The sequence below is a fragment of the Chinchilla lanigera genome, unplaced genomic scaffold, assembly GCF_000276665.1.
Source record: "Chinchilla lanigera isolate Chin_1 unplaced genomic scaffold, ChiLan1.0 scaffold00065, whole genome shotgun sequence".
In the NCBI taxonomy this organism is placed as follows: domain Eukaryota; kingdom Metazoa; phylum Chordata; class Mammalia; order Rodentia; family Chinchillidae; genus Chinchilla; species Chinchilla lanigera.
In genome coordinates, this window is record NW_004955466.1 from 12,998,629 (window position 1) to 13,013,793 (window position 15,165).

Here is a 15,165-nt window from a genome sequence, read left to right on the forward strand (position 1 = left end):
CTTTGCTTTTAACACACATTTTAATGGCACGCTCTCTCTCTCGCTCCCTCTCTCTCTCTCTCTCCCTCTCTCTCTCTCTCTCTATATATATATATATAAAATAAGCAATCCAACCTATAGTTAGGACAGGTGGCTATCACCCAAATAGGGGTCTCTATGTCTATGTGTCGTGCTCAAATCCTACAAAAAAAAAAAAAAAAATAGTTCTTTTCTAGATGGGAAAAGAGAAAATATAACTAATGAATTTTATGCCAGGAGCAGAACATTAAATTTTTACACCCTAATTTTTCATTACACCCTAACTCATTTCAGTTTCTTATTTTCTTCAACTAATTTGATGCTTTCCATGTCACTTTCTTTTGCGAATTTGCTAGTAAAATTCTCAGGTTCTTGAAAATTTTCCCGTTTTGCCTGCTGTATGCTTTACCCTCCATGCCTTTCTTGTAGTCCTAACCTTGCTACCTGGTTTATCTCCCCCAAACTCTATTTCTGGTGACAGAGTTAGAAATGAATGGCTAAAATTTGAGATTGAGACCTGTTTTTGACTATGTCTCTGAGTTGTATTATTTCTAAAAGCTCCATAATTAGCAGTGGTGGTGATGCTATACTGTAGTAACTTTTCTTTATCTTTTCACTGCTGTCTGTACCATCTATACCAGAATTTGTGTTATTTCTTGGCTTCAAGGAGTCAGTCACTGGTAGACTTAAGACTATGATATCTACTTCCCAGCTTGCCTATAAAAATGAGCTGATATGACATATTTTGAATGCCCCGCATGGTCTCTGACATTTGGGGCATACTCACAAGTATTAGTTCTCATATCATTTATTCAAGCACAGCATGAATAAGGGGTTTTTTTTTTAAATGTTTAGGGGACAGAAAGCCAACTTAAATTGGCCTAAGGTGGGGAAAAAAGCTCACTGAATTGTATACATGGGGAATTCAGGGGACACATGACTTGAGTCAGGTAGGTCTGGTAGTTAAATGTCATTAAAGCTTCCTTATCTTTTCATCCCCTTGTCTCATCTCTCATTTCTGCTTTTATCTTTATCTGGCTTCATTTTTGGGCAGTTTCTAACATGATGGGAAAAACAGCCCTTATAAATTTGCGTACTGTGGTCCTTATGTCTAGTGATTCCAGGAAAAAGAGATCAGCCCTATCACCTGCAGCATCCATTCACATAAAGACCTCTGTTCTTAGTGTTGTTTGTTTTTTCCAGATATGTCACTTATCTAGGGGAGGAGTGTCTCAGTTGGCAGAACCAAACCCATTTGCCCATCTGTGTGGATGGAGAGGCAGGGTACATCTCATTGACCTCCCCATTAGACTAATGGACAAGGAAATGGAGTAATTCCTAGAGGAACTCCTGTGAGGTAGACAAATAGTTAAGAGACATGTTCATCAGAGTTAGTGATCAGATATCCCCAAAGTAGATACACCTGACTTTTAAACTTACTGTGTGTTTCTGTACACACACACACATACACATACCTATTGAGGACCTTTCAGTGTACTTTTGTTGTATATTACTTTAAACAAGAGGTTCTTGAGCAGAGGCCCATGGTGTACTTCTTGAAATTGGGTATGGCATTTTGTATGTACGGAAGTATTGCACAGTATGTTCTCTCCAACAAAATTAGTAGTTTTTTTTAAACTATGAGATTCTGCAAACTCTTTTTGGCATGTCCTGCAAAATGTTGGTAATTTTGTAAGTCTTTCTCAACTGTTTCTGGAACATCAGCCATAGATGCTCTCCATGTTCAAACATTTCCCCTGTCTTCCATTGGGACCTCTTTTTTGAATGAAATTCAACAAAAAGGAAAACATTGGCTTTTGAGACTTGGCAAAATGATCTGTGTTTCGTAAGGTTTGAGCCAGTTAATTTGGTGGGTTTTTGTGTTCATAGTTGACAGCTACCAGTTGTAACCCTTGCTAACTCTGATCATAAGTGCCAACTCAAATACTGGAACCAGAGGAGAATCTTCCCTGCTTCCTCTGATTGCATTATTTAGCTCCTCAAAGATCAGAATGATAGTTTACTCAGCAATTGGCAGAAAAACATGAGCCATCCATCCCACATTTTCAGAGGCATAAATTGGGTGGCCTTTATTCTAGATTTGGAGGGAATGTATGAACTTTTCATTACTAATCCTAGATCTACAGTTATTTTTCCTTGCTTTCTTCGATCACAGACTCTTTTCCACCCATTCAAAACCACTTATTTCTTTTTTTTTTTTTTTTTTTTTTTCTGTCTTTTTGAGACATGGTCTCACTATGCAGTTCAGGCTGGGCTTGAGCTCACTTTGTAGCCCAGGCTGGCCTCGAACTTGCAACAATCCTTCTGCCTCAGCCTCCCGAGTGCTGGAATTACAGGCATAGGCCACCATGCCTGGCTCAACACCACTTGTTTCCTAGTATATGGAGACCATGAGGATTAAACTGCACAAATAAAGGCAGGAACAAGATGCTTCCAAAATGGGTTTACTGCCTGACTTCATCAGACATTAGAAATGGAAAATGACTTTGAAGGTTATCATTATGGCTTTTTTTTTTTTTTTTGGTACTTGGACTCAAATTCAGGGCCTCACACTTGCCATGCAGGTGCTGTGCTGCTGAGCCACGTCCCCGGCACCATCCTGCCTCTGGATAAACTGAGGCTCAAACAAGAAAAAGAACTTAACCCATGCCACAGTACTTCTCAGGAAGGAGAGGAAGATTTAAGACCTAGGTTTCTCTTTAGGCTAGTATTCTTTTTTTCTACCTAACCCACACTTTCTCTGGTGCAGTTTTAGCATTTTATCCCCAAAGCTTTGTTTTCTTTATTACACATCTCAAGTATAATTCTCTGAAGAATGCAATTGGTATTTTTCATCATTATATACCTAGCAATAACAGCATTAATAGCAACAACAACAAGCTCTTAAGAGCTGTGGGCTAGGTACTGTTAATGCTTTCACTTTACAGATGAAGAAACTGAGGTCCAGACATACAAGAGCCGGAAGTATATACAGAAGCTCCTCGGTATGTATCTGCTGGATGAGTGAGTGAATCTTCCTCCACACTTTGATTTTCATTGTATAACGTGATGATGGTTCAAGGGATAGTATTATTTTGATGATGTGGTAGCTCAGAGAGCTTAAAGAGACTGACCAAGGCTGGAGGGTAGTCAGGAGGAGAGTTGGGGACTACTTCAGTCCTGACCTTCTGACTGTGTTAGTGTCATCACATTCCAAGCTCCATGGCTAGGGAAACTAGGCGGTGTCTGATTGGGTACTTACCTATAGATTGGCTATTCTGGCAGTTTTTGTGCTTTGTGGAGTTCCAGGTTTCAATCTGATCATTTTCTGTCCACTTGAAGTTCCTTTAAAGAGCCTTGGACCTTGTTCTGGAACATGATTAATGTACACAGTTAAGTTATTTGGGATCACTGTGGTCCTTTTGGAGCTGTTTTTTCTAGAACAGTCTGAATATAGGGGATGGAGTGTCTCGTGTGGCACTCTTTGGGTGACTCTTCCCTATGTTCTCTGTATTACAAGGACCTGTGTGTGTCTGTGTCTATCCGTGTACAGATCATTATATGCCCTGTGATTTGAGGGTCTTCTTTGCAGATTTGCAGACCTGTAGTTCCCTTACTCTCCCTGAACTTTCGTTGTTGACCCCTCAACTCAGTAAGGCCCTTTTGGTTTCTCTTCTCCCAGGATCTACAGGTGTAAGTCAGGGCTGTCCTGTGTTACTTTTATCCACTGACCAAACGTAGCTGTTTCATATATTTTGCCCATCTTTCATAGCCGGAGGCAGTTTCCAGAGCAGTTCATCCTTCGTGGATGGACATGGAAATCTAGTCCTTGTTTGGAATCCCACACGTTGGCATCACAGGTACCTCCATAATCCTGTTTCCCAGGAATCACTGGAACCTCCCATTTCTTTCCTCTTCTGCTGCTCCTGGGTGTTCTGTAGTTAAGGGAACCTGGAAGTCACTGGCAAGTGCTGGAAGTCACTGAAGTGCTATTTGAAGCAAGTGGAATGTTGAAGTTGAGGAGAAAGGCTGACACTCCCACAAACGTACACTCACACACTGTCTCTGTTCTCACAAAGCCAGATGGTGTCTATTGAGGTGGCTTGGGAAGCCAAGGGTTTGTGTGGCTGTGAATTAACTGTCCGCTCTGTGAAGGCAAAGTCCACATCGGTTTCATTTCTCCGTATTTACCAAGACTGATCAGAGGAGTGAGTGAGAGTGCTTATTAGGTCCTTGCATGAATTAATAGAAATGTACAGATTATCAGAATTATAAAACTGAGATTTGAATGTGTGTGGGTAGGGTTTGAGTCTTGCCTCCCTGTGAATATTCCTGTGAGAAGAAAAGCAGTTTGATGGGTGTGTGCACACACACGTGTGCGTGGGGTTAAGCTGTCTGGTTGCGTTTCCAGTTTGAGCAAGCGCAGTCATTAGCCAGCATGTTTCCCAGAAACGGACTGGATTTGTGGCACTACCCTGTGAGGTAGGGCATGCTCACAAGAGGAGTAGCCAGAAAGGCTGGCCAGATTAGCAGGAATATGTGTCACTGTTCTCTTTCCTGCGGCTGACTGGAGGGAGACCTAATGAAAACAGATTGTCCTAGAAACTGACACCTGTAAGGTAACTGATGATTTCAGTGGAGGAAAAGGATAGGGAGTCCAGGGGAAAGGTGATGGCATGTGTGTAGAAATCATGCAATAATTAATGGAGAGGGCTCAGGGTATAGCTCAACGGTACAGCGCCTGCCTGGCAAGTGCAAGGGCCTGAGTTCGATTCCCAGTACCAAAAAAAAAAAAAAATGGAGAAATTAAGAATTGTTTTTCTATCATGTCTTCAAGTGGATTGAATGCTTCTTTGAAATGCAGAACCTAATTTACTTTTTTATTTTGAGCTGTCTTAATGGTGTACCACCTTTTATTTTGGCATTAATACTCTTTTTTGAGGGCACTTGAGACAGGGTCTCACTATGTAGTTCAGGGTAGCCTTGAACTCACTATGTAGCCCAAGCTGCCCTCAAAACTCCTGCTGATCCTCCTGTGTCAGCTGAGTGCTAGGATTACAGGCGTGCTCCACCACACCTGGCTAATATTTGTATCCTTTAAAGACTAGTCACTGGGGCTGGGGATTTAGCTCAGCGGCAAAAGCACCTGCCTGGCAAGCGCAAGGTCGTGAGTTCGGTTCCCGGTACCAGAGAAAAACCAAAAAAAAAAAAAGACTAGTCACTGATGTTTGCCTGTATCTTTTATTATAAGCTGTAATGTTTCCATTTGGTGCCCTTTTATAATTTATACTTTCCATTACTGTATTTGTGTGCATATTTAAGTTTGGGTCAGAAGCGCTGAATGTTACAGGATACAGTATACTGTATTGCTATTAAATTAGCTTCAGCATTAGACTTTAGGAGGCAAAGCCTTGAGATTACTAATTAAATTCATTTCTGTTGGATCAAGCTTTGTAATATATAACAAGAAATTCTTTAGTTAGATACTTCTAATCTTTCATGTAATAGTCCGGAGTGTGCCACCTGGGCAGTGGATATTCTAAAGATACAGAGAATCATATTTACTTTTGTAGCAAAAAAAAATACAGTGGCTTAAGGACATTCTAAATTATACAATTTAGTGAAAATGAGCAGCAATTTGGGTAAAAGTGAGCAACTACACATTCTGTGGCTCTAGGGATGAGTTCAGGTGACACTGATATGCAGAGTTGTCTTCAGTGAGTGTTTGGAACTCTTTCCCCACCTCCCATTGTAGACTAACTCCAGTTTAAAGGAAGAAGGTCATTGCTTGTATTAGTGTTGTCTATTTGAGCAGATCATTTTCATTTTGAGGACTAACAATTGTAGGCTTGTGCGTAGTGAAATGAGAAATTGTAGAAATTCTGGAAACCACAGTGAGAGCACACGTGTTCATTGACTGCAGAAGGACAAAATGAAACACTTGACTCATTGTTTATCTCTTGGATTAATTGAGATAATGAATGGATGTAAAGCATGTTAAAAGTGCCAGCACACTGAGGAAGGTTCATAAACGAGTTACTCAGTTTTTAAGTTTATCACCTTCATATTTTATGTTCACTTCAGTAGTATTAAGTACATTTCCATCATTGTGAAACTGATTTCTAACTTTTCATTATCTTGTAAAACTGAAACTCTTTTCCCATTTAACAACAACAAAAAACCCCTGTAATCCCCCTTCTTCCAGTTCCTAGTAATCACCATTGTGCTTTGTTTCTGTGAATTTGGGTACTTTAGATACCGCATATAGATGAAATCACACAGTGTGTTTTTTTGTGAATGACTTGTGTGACCGCACTCAAAGTTTACCCATGTTGTGACATGTAGCAGGATCTCTGCTTTAAGGCTGAATATTACTCCTTTGTGTGGACAGGTCACATTCTGCTTGTCTGTCATCTGAGTACCATTTGAGTTGCTCCCGCCTCTTGGCTGTTGTAGATAATGCTGCCATGCACATGGGTCATGGGTATGTAAATGTCTCTCTGAGGTTGCGAGTTTAATTCCACTGGATGGGTCCCTGAAGCAGGGTTGTTGGATTATTTTGCGATTCTGTTTTTAGGAGCCACCATACTGTTTTCCATGGTTATACCATGTTACAGTTTGCCACCTGTACAGGGTTTTCTGTTTCTCCACATCTTCATCAATACTCATTATTCTCTATTTTATTTTGCTATCAGCCATATTCATGAATGCGAAGTATTATTTTATTATGTTTTGTCTGCTTTACTGTAATAAGTGGTGTTGAGCATCTTTTTATATAATATTGACCATTTGTATGCCTTCTTTGGTGAAATACCTATTCAACTATTTTGCCCATTTTCAAAATTGGGTTACTGTATTTTTGTTGTTAAGTTGTAGGAGTTTTGGGTATTTATCCCTTACCATATTTTTGTAAGTATTTTCTCCTATTCTACAAGAGTGGAATCTAGAAGATTCCTTTTATACTCTGTTGACTGATGCACTTTAAGCTTTTAAGTTTGATGTGGTCCACTTGCTGATTTTTGCTTTTTTTTTTTTTCCCTTCAATTTATTTATTTATTTTTTAAAATTTTATTTCAAAGAGAGTTGTAAATGAGAAACAAACAAAGAAATAGAACAGTAGCAGCTGCTACTGATTTTTGCTTTTGTTGTCTGTACTTTTGCTGTCATATCCAAAAAAAAAATCATCATCAAATCTAATGTCATGAAGCTTTTCCCCCAAGTTTTCTTCCACTTTAGGTCTTACTTTAGGTGTTATTTCTATTTTGAATTAAATTTTGTGTCTGGTGTAAGATAAGGGTCCAACTTTTGAATGTAGATACTCAGTTTTCTCAGTGCCATTTGTTGAAGAGACTCTTTTTCTCCACCATGTTGTCTTGGCTTCCTTGTCAATGATCATTTGATCGTGTATGTGGGCATTTATTTCAGACTACTTTATTTTATTTTATTTATTGGTTTCTATGTCAGTCTTAATGCCAGTACCATACTGTTTTGAGTATTTTACTTCATACTACATTTTGAAATTGGGAAATGTAGGACCTCAGACTTCATTCTTTTTCCAGATTAGCTGTTCAGAGTCCTATGAGATTCTAAATGACTTTTAGGGTAGATTTTTCTATTTTAGTAAAAATGTCATTGGGATTTTAGTAGGGCTTCTATTGAATCTGTAGACCGCCTTGGGTACTATTGACATCTGAACAATATTTAATCTTCAAATCCATGACATAATCTATGTGTCTTTTGAAGTTATTTTCAGAAATGTTTTGTAGTTTGCAGTGTGCTTGAATGTTATTTAACTTTTTAAAAGAATGGATGAATATTAGTAAAACCATTCTAACTTGTCAGAAATAGATAATTGAGGAGAAAAAAATATAATATAAGCCCATGTTTAAAAGAAAAAATAGAACATAAGGGACTAAGCTGGAAGCAAGTGTCGTTTTTCCAATTTCTGTTTCATTGTCTAGGAGCCAGTCTTAATGGGTTTTGGTATCGCTTGTTAGATAATTTCTTTGTATGTGAGCAAGTGTATCCATTTTACATTTATGGTGTACCATGTGTATTATGCAACTTGTACTTTTGAGTTAGACCTCTTAATATATGTCTCACTTTTAAAAATTAAGGTATAATTGACAGATCAAAAGTATACATATTCACAGTATGTATATACCATTGTTTTTAATGACTGTAGAGCATTTTACTCTATGGAGGTACCCTGAATCATTTAATCTGCCCTGTCTTGAAGGCTCCCATATTTAGCTTTTGGCTGCTTAATAATGTTCCTCAGAACTCAGAATATTAACCTCAGTCAAATCTGCCAGCATGGTAAAGGAGTAGGAATAATAACTTAAACCAGGGCTTTTTGTGTTACTTTGTTTAGAACAAGTTCTTTAAGAGAGTCTCTTTTGTGTCTAATCTTCTTGAATTAACCAATAAGCAATTAGTATTCACACCTGATTATTTAGAAAATTACAGAGTTGGGTGGAGAGGATACGCTGAATAACATCAGCTTCTTTTTCTTTTTGTTTTTGATGACTGTGGAAAGACTTTTTATTTTGTTTAGGTTTCGACCTGGGCCTCAGTCGGGAATTAAAATGCAACAAAGATTTTTTCTTAACCTCCTGTTTAGCTCTTGTAGTGTCACAATTATTTGTTTAGCTCTATGGATAACTTTGGAGTGGAATCACTAAGGAGAAAAATGCTTCTTTTTGTAGTTGCTGTTATTTTTATTTTCATTGATTTTTTTTTTTTTTTTTTCTTCAATGAAGAGAGTTAGTCATCGATTGATCCACTGGCACATATACTCTTGGAGCATGCGCACTAGCTCACGTAGCTTGCCTTTGCCCTTACACCACTCTCAAAGTCTAGGCATTATTTTTACAGTGTTTTGTACAGGGAAGGTAGTTTTGAAATGCATATTAATAGGAAAACAACCTTTGTTGTTTACAGATCCTTCAGGTTTTTACTTTCTCAAGACTCCGCCTTTGTGTGGCTTCCTCATGTTTGGAAATTGCATCAGTACATAGTTCTTCCTAGGTCATCTGGAATTTCTGGAAGTCACTTGGAATTCAGACAAGAAAGACATTAACATCAACATTAACAATCAGGACAGAGTTGTCCTGCCTTAAGCATTTCCCCAAAGCTTGAGGGTCCCATCCTGTTGACTGATACTGGCATTCAGATGTGATCACTGACCTCTGAGCTATGCATAGTTATATTCTAGTAGTTTGTTACAATTGCATAAAAATGCATTGCTTTTTTTCAGTGGACATTTTCTTCCAAAATGATGGAGACTTTATCTCACTGGGGCTGCTAATCATTTTGTAGTTCTCCAAACAATTGATTTCCTTTTTAAGTGTCTTCAGGGAATATTTGAATTGAAAGGCATAGCCAGAAGTAATTATTCTTATCTCAGAGAGCTATTACCAACATTCAGAACAAAATTTCTTGAAATTCCTTGATAAGACCATTGTGTAAGACCAGCTGTTATGATTTATGTCTAGATGTCCCCCAAAGCCTCATGCACTCATACGTGGGGCTTTTGGAAATGATTGGATCATGGGGTGTGATACTCATCAGTGTGGATAAATCCACTGACATGCTTATAGCTAAATGTGATTGGAGAGGTGAAACTTCCTTGGAGGAAGTGGGTCACTGGGGGTGTGGCCTAGAAGGGTCTATCTCCTTCTTCCTTCATCTGTCTGTCTATATCCTGCTGCCAGGACATGAGCAAACCTCCTTTGCCATGTTACCTTGCCATGGCGCCAGCTGGCTGTGGACTAAAACTGCTACAAACTGTGAAGCAGAATAAACCTGTCCTCCTTAGAGTTACAGGTATCAGGTATTGTGTCTCGGCAATGAGAAAGTAACTAAGGCACTATCTCTTACCCCTTATAAATTCATATGATTGTCATTTTCATTTTGTTCTCTGGACAGTGTGGTGACTCTTCCTGACTGATAAAGAAGATCTCGTACATTTCACTCACTAAAGATAGAACTTCAGGAGCATGTACTGGAGAATATTGCTGGAAGTCAACTTTAAAGTTGCTGCAGCCAAACATTCAGTTGCCAAGTAAGTAGGATTTAATGTGAATTAGATATACTTTTTAAAAAATATCTGAAAATGAAGTTTTGAAAATTGCACTGAATTCATTTCTATAAAAATGTATATTTTAATTCTGTTGCATCTTAAAAACACGACATTCATGAAGGAGCATACTGAAGCCCCTTATTCTGGGGTATATTTGTGATGCTCTCAGGATTTTTTTAAAATTAATTTTATCAGTACATTGTAGATATACATAATAACATTCATCATATGGAATTTGTAGCTCTACATGATATATCATGATTCTTCTTTTGTTCTCCTTTCCGTCTCCTACCTTCAACCCCTCTTTCTTGCCTTATTTATGAAAGCTTTGTTTCCATTTTTTCTTTCTATCCTTTTTCCTTTTCCCTTCCTTCCTTTCCCCTCTCCACTCCCTTGTTTCCCCCTTGTTCCCTTTACCATTTGAACATTTTCTTCCTATTTCACAATACCTATTATGCATTTCATAATATTATTATTCATATCTATTGTGCAGTCTCTATTATGCTTATCTTTTACCTATTATGCACCAACATGCATAATAGATATTACATACACTTTCAGTTTCTCATACCAGAGAAACCACTCAATATTTGAACATGTGTGTCTCATTTATTTCACTTATGAGTATGGTCTCAGGGTGCATCCATTTATCTACAGATGTCTCAAGTTTATCCTTCTTTATGGCAGAGTAGTACTCCATTGTATAACAGAACCACTTCTTTTTTATCCGTTCATCAGTTGATGGGCATTTGGGCTATTTTCAAGATTTAGCTATTAGAAATTGTGCTGCTGTAAACATAGATGTACATACACAATTGTGGTATGATGCTTTTAATTCTTTCAGGGAGATACGAAGAAGGGGAATAGTTGTGTCAAATGGAACCTCCAATTTTAGGTTTTTGAGGAATTTCCACCTGATTTTCACAGTGGTTGCACTAGTCTACACTCCCTCCAACAATATAGAAGAGTTCCTTTCTCTCCACAGCTCCTCCAGCATTTGTTATTGATGCATTTCCTGATTATAGCCATTCTTTCTGGGGTGAGATGGAATCTCAGCATTGTTTTAGTTACCAGTGATGTTGAACATTTTTCATATATTTGTTTGCCATTTCTACTTCATTTGTGATGTATCTATTCACTTCACATGTTCATTTTGGATTAGATCTTTAAATTTAGTGGGTCTGACTTTTTTGAGTTCTTTATATATTTGAGATATTAGTCCTTTGTCTGAGGAACAGCTGGCAAAAAATTTTTCCTGCTCTGTGGGTCATCTCTTCACTCTGTTGGTGATTTCTTTTGCCATGTAAAACCTTTTTAATAAGATGAGCTTCCAGTTGTTCATTCTTAGTGATATTTCCTGTGTGATTGGGGTTTTGTTCAAAAAGTGTTTGTTTATACTTATATCTTCAAGAGTTCTCCCTATTCTATCTTCTAACAAATTTAGTGTTTCTGTTTTATTTTAATTTAATATATATGTATTTATTTATTTATTTATTTTCTTCCTTTTTGAGTCAGGGTTTTACTATGCAGTTTAGGCTGGACTTGAACTCACTTTGTAGCCCAGGTTGGCCTCAAACTCACAGCCTCCCACGTGCTGGGATTACAGGTGTATGCCACCAAGCCTGGCCTAGTGTTTTTGTTTTAACATTTAGAACTTCAATCCATTTTGACTTAATTTAGTAGATAGTGAGAGGCATGGGTTTAGTTTTAGTCTTCGGCATGTGGAAAGCCAGTTTTTCCAGCATCATTTATTGAAGAGGCTTTCTTGTCAAAGATAAGGTGGCTGAATGTGTTTGGAGTTGTTTCTGCATCTTCTAGGCTATGCCACTGATCCTCAGGTCTGTTTATTTTTGCCAGTATCATAGTGTTTTTATCACCATCGCTTTGTAGTATAATTTGGTCTGGGCTTGTAGTGCCCCCTGCCTTACCTTTGTTGCCCAGAAATGCCTATGCTGTTCTTGGTCACTTCTGGTTCCAAATGAATTTTAGGATTGTTTTCTGTAGTTCTGTGAGGAATACTGTTGGTATTCTGATTGGGATTGCATTGAGTCTGTATAGCAATTTTGGAAGTATGGCCATTTTCACTATATTGGTTTTTTCTACCCAAGAACGAGGGACATCCTTCCACTTTCTGATAACCTCTTTGCTCTCCTTTTTCAAAGTACTGTAGTTTTCAATGTAAAGATCTTTTACTTCCTTTGTGGATTACTGAGTACTTTTTTTTAATGCTACTGTGAAAGGTGTGGTTTCCCTAACTTCTCTCTCAGTAAGTTTACTCTTTGTTTATGGAAAGGCTATTGATGTTTTTGAGTGTTGATTCTGTATCCAGCTGTGCTACTGCATTTGGCTATTAAGTCTACAAGTCTTTTGGTGGAGTTTTTGGGATCTTCTGTGTAGAGTATCATGTCATCCACAAATAATGATAATTTAACCTCTTTTCTCTCCTTATTTCTTTTTTTCTTTTTCTCTCTTGTCTAATTACTATGGCTAATGTTTCCAGAACTATATTGAATAAGAGTGGTGATAGGAACATCCTTATCTTGTTACTGATTTTAGTGAGATTTAGTGTGATTTTAGCTTTCAGTTTTTGAGCATTTAGTATGATGTTGGCTGTTTTGTCATAGATGGCCTTTATCAGATTGACATAAAGACTATCTGCTTCAAACTTATGTGGTATTTTCATTAGTGGCATTATATCTCGAAATATCTTGTAGAATTCAACAGTGAATCCACCAGGACATGGGATTTTCTTTGTTGGTAAGTTTTAATTATATCTTCAGTTTCATTGACTGATATCAGGTTATTTAGTATCTTTATATCGTCTTGATTCAACTTTGGTAATTCATAGGTATCTAGGAATCTGCCCATTTGTTCTGTTTTTCTATCTTATTAGAATACAGGTTCTCAACATGAATATTAATGGTCTTTTCGATTTCTGGAGAATTTGTTGTGATTTTTATCCTTTTCATTTCTAATTTCATGGATGTGACTCTTTTTGATAAGGTTGGCTAAGGGTTTGTCCATTTTATTTAATCTTTCAAAGAACCAACTCTTAGATTCATTGATTCATTGATTCTTTGTATTGTTTTTTAGTCTCAATTGCATTGATTTCTGCTCTAATTTTTATAATTTCCTCTCTATTAAGAGTTTTGGGCTCAACTTGCTCTTCTTTTTCTAGAAGCTTGTGCTCTCAGGATTTTGATCTATAATAGAACTAAAACAGAAAAAGACTCAAAAGGAAAAATAATATTGTAATAGAATTTGCCATGTTCTCTTTTCACTAGACCTGGGGCCATTTGAAGAACTTTCAGCATTGACTTTTGTCAGCCAGATATTCTCCATAAATTGCCTGTTGGGGTATGCAAAATTCAAAAGAAAACATTGTTTAAAAGTTTATTGCATAGCTAAGGATGCTGGTGCATGCATGTAATTTTAGCAGTAAGGGAGACTGAGGCAGGAGGATCATAAGTTCAAGCCCTGCCTGACCAACTTAGTAAGACCTTATCTCAGTTTAAACACACACACACACACCCCCAAAAGACAGCTGAGGACATTGCTTAGTGGTAGAGTGCTGCTGGGTTCCATCTTCAGTACCACCAGAAAAAAGTTCGTTACATTATCATCCATATAACTAGTGTCTAGAATCTTGTGCAGATTCTCCCATTTCAATTTCATCAAGATTGTATCTAACATTACTTTGGAGTTTTTAGCTTTGTTGAGTGACAGATAAGCTTTTAAATGGACCACTGTAATGGATCTAGATATCAACATGTTAATAATAGTGAAGCATTAAGTTTTAGGCAAGTTGTAAAGGGGACAACGTAATAGTTAATGAGTTATTCAGGTATATAGAGTGTTAATGAGGCTGTTGAGAATGCTTACTGTCTAGTTTTGGTAGTTTACACACACCTGCATCAGGCACTTGGGAAAATTCCTTAGTCACTTTAAACTTTCTATAGCCTTTGCAGAGACAAACTCAGACACATAGGGAAGTAATAGTCACCATTTATTGGGCATTTTCCATTTGCGAAGCACTTGGGTAAATATTTTAACTATTTTAATTGTTGCTACTTTGAGCAGTTCTAGAATGATGTCTGTGTGTACACACACATAAAAAAGGGTTTGGGACAGTTGAATATCTAAAAAATACGTGTATTGCTACAAATATAGTTTGTTTTCAGCCTTAACATAAATGGTGGTATATATATGTATTGTTGTGTTACTTGACTTCTATCAATCTGTCTTTTTTCTCTGAACATATTAGATGTTCCCGTGTCAGGACCCATGGACTTCAGACATTCTCTGTAACCCCTGGTTTTTTTTTTTTGTTTGTTTGTTTTTGGTTTTTTTTGTTTGTTTTTTTTTTTTCCGGTTTTTTCCCGGTACCGGGAATTGAACTCACGACCTTGTGCTTGCCAGGAAGGCACTGTGCCGCTGAGCTAAATCCCCAGCCCCCTCTGTAACCCCTGGGTGTAGGGTTTTTAAGCACTAGTTCCCAAACCTGAATGTGCATCAGACTCACCAGTGGAGCATGGAACAGTACCCGTGACTGGGCCCCATACTAGGGATTCTAAGTTCTGTGGTACTGGGTACCACCTTGGTAATGGGGCATGGGCGTCCAGAGTTTACTGCAGGACAGTACTGTACTGAGGCACACTTAGATGATTCTCTGTTACAAATCATGAGCCCTTTTTCTATGATAAGATAGTAGTGATCTTCCTTATTCATACATCTCTGTGCCTATGTATGAATATATCTGTAGGTTAGCTTCTTAGATACAGAATCTGAGAATTCATAGATGTGGATGCAAGGGCCAGTGCATTAAAAGAGAGATCGTCAGATTGTCCTCCTGTGAGGTCGACGGATTGACTTTCCCATCCACTTGTTATTGGGTTGTCTATGAGGAGTTAGGGTTTCCTGGGTCATCTGCCCGGTCTCTAGTCCTGCCCACCCTTCCTCCCTCCTTCCCTCCCTTTCTTGCTTCCCTTCTTCTTTCTTTTTCCTCTGTCCCCTCCCCTCCCCTCCCTTCCCCTCCTTTCCTTTCCCTTCCCCTCCCTTCCCCT

The 15,165-nt window shown here is 38.0% G+C and overlaps 1 protein-coding gene across 5 annotated transcripts in view; it reads left to right on the plus strand.

Moving 5' to 3' along the window:
• Daam1 (dishevelled associated activator of morphogenesis 1) overlaps positions 1-15,165 on the plus strand; it is a 174,927-nt gene that overhangs the window by 44,072 nt on the left and 115,690 nt on the right. For 4 of the 5 annotated variants that reach the window (XM_013521989.1, XM_013521990.1, XM_013521991.1 and 1 more), the window contains one exon: positions 9,949-10,084. The exons of the other annotated variant lie outside the window; for it this stretch is intronic. The gene's annotated coding sequence lies outside the window, so the exon portion shown is untranslated. The remainder of the gene's footprint in view (positions 1-9,948; positions 10,085-15,165) is intronic. 5 annotated transcript variants of the gene reach the window in all.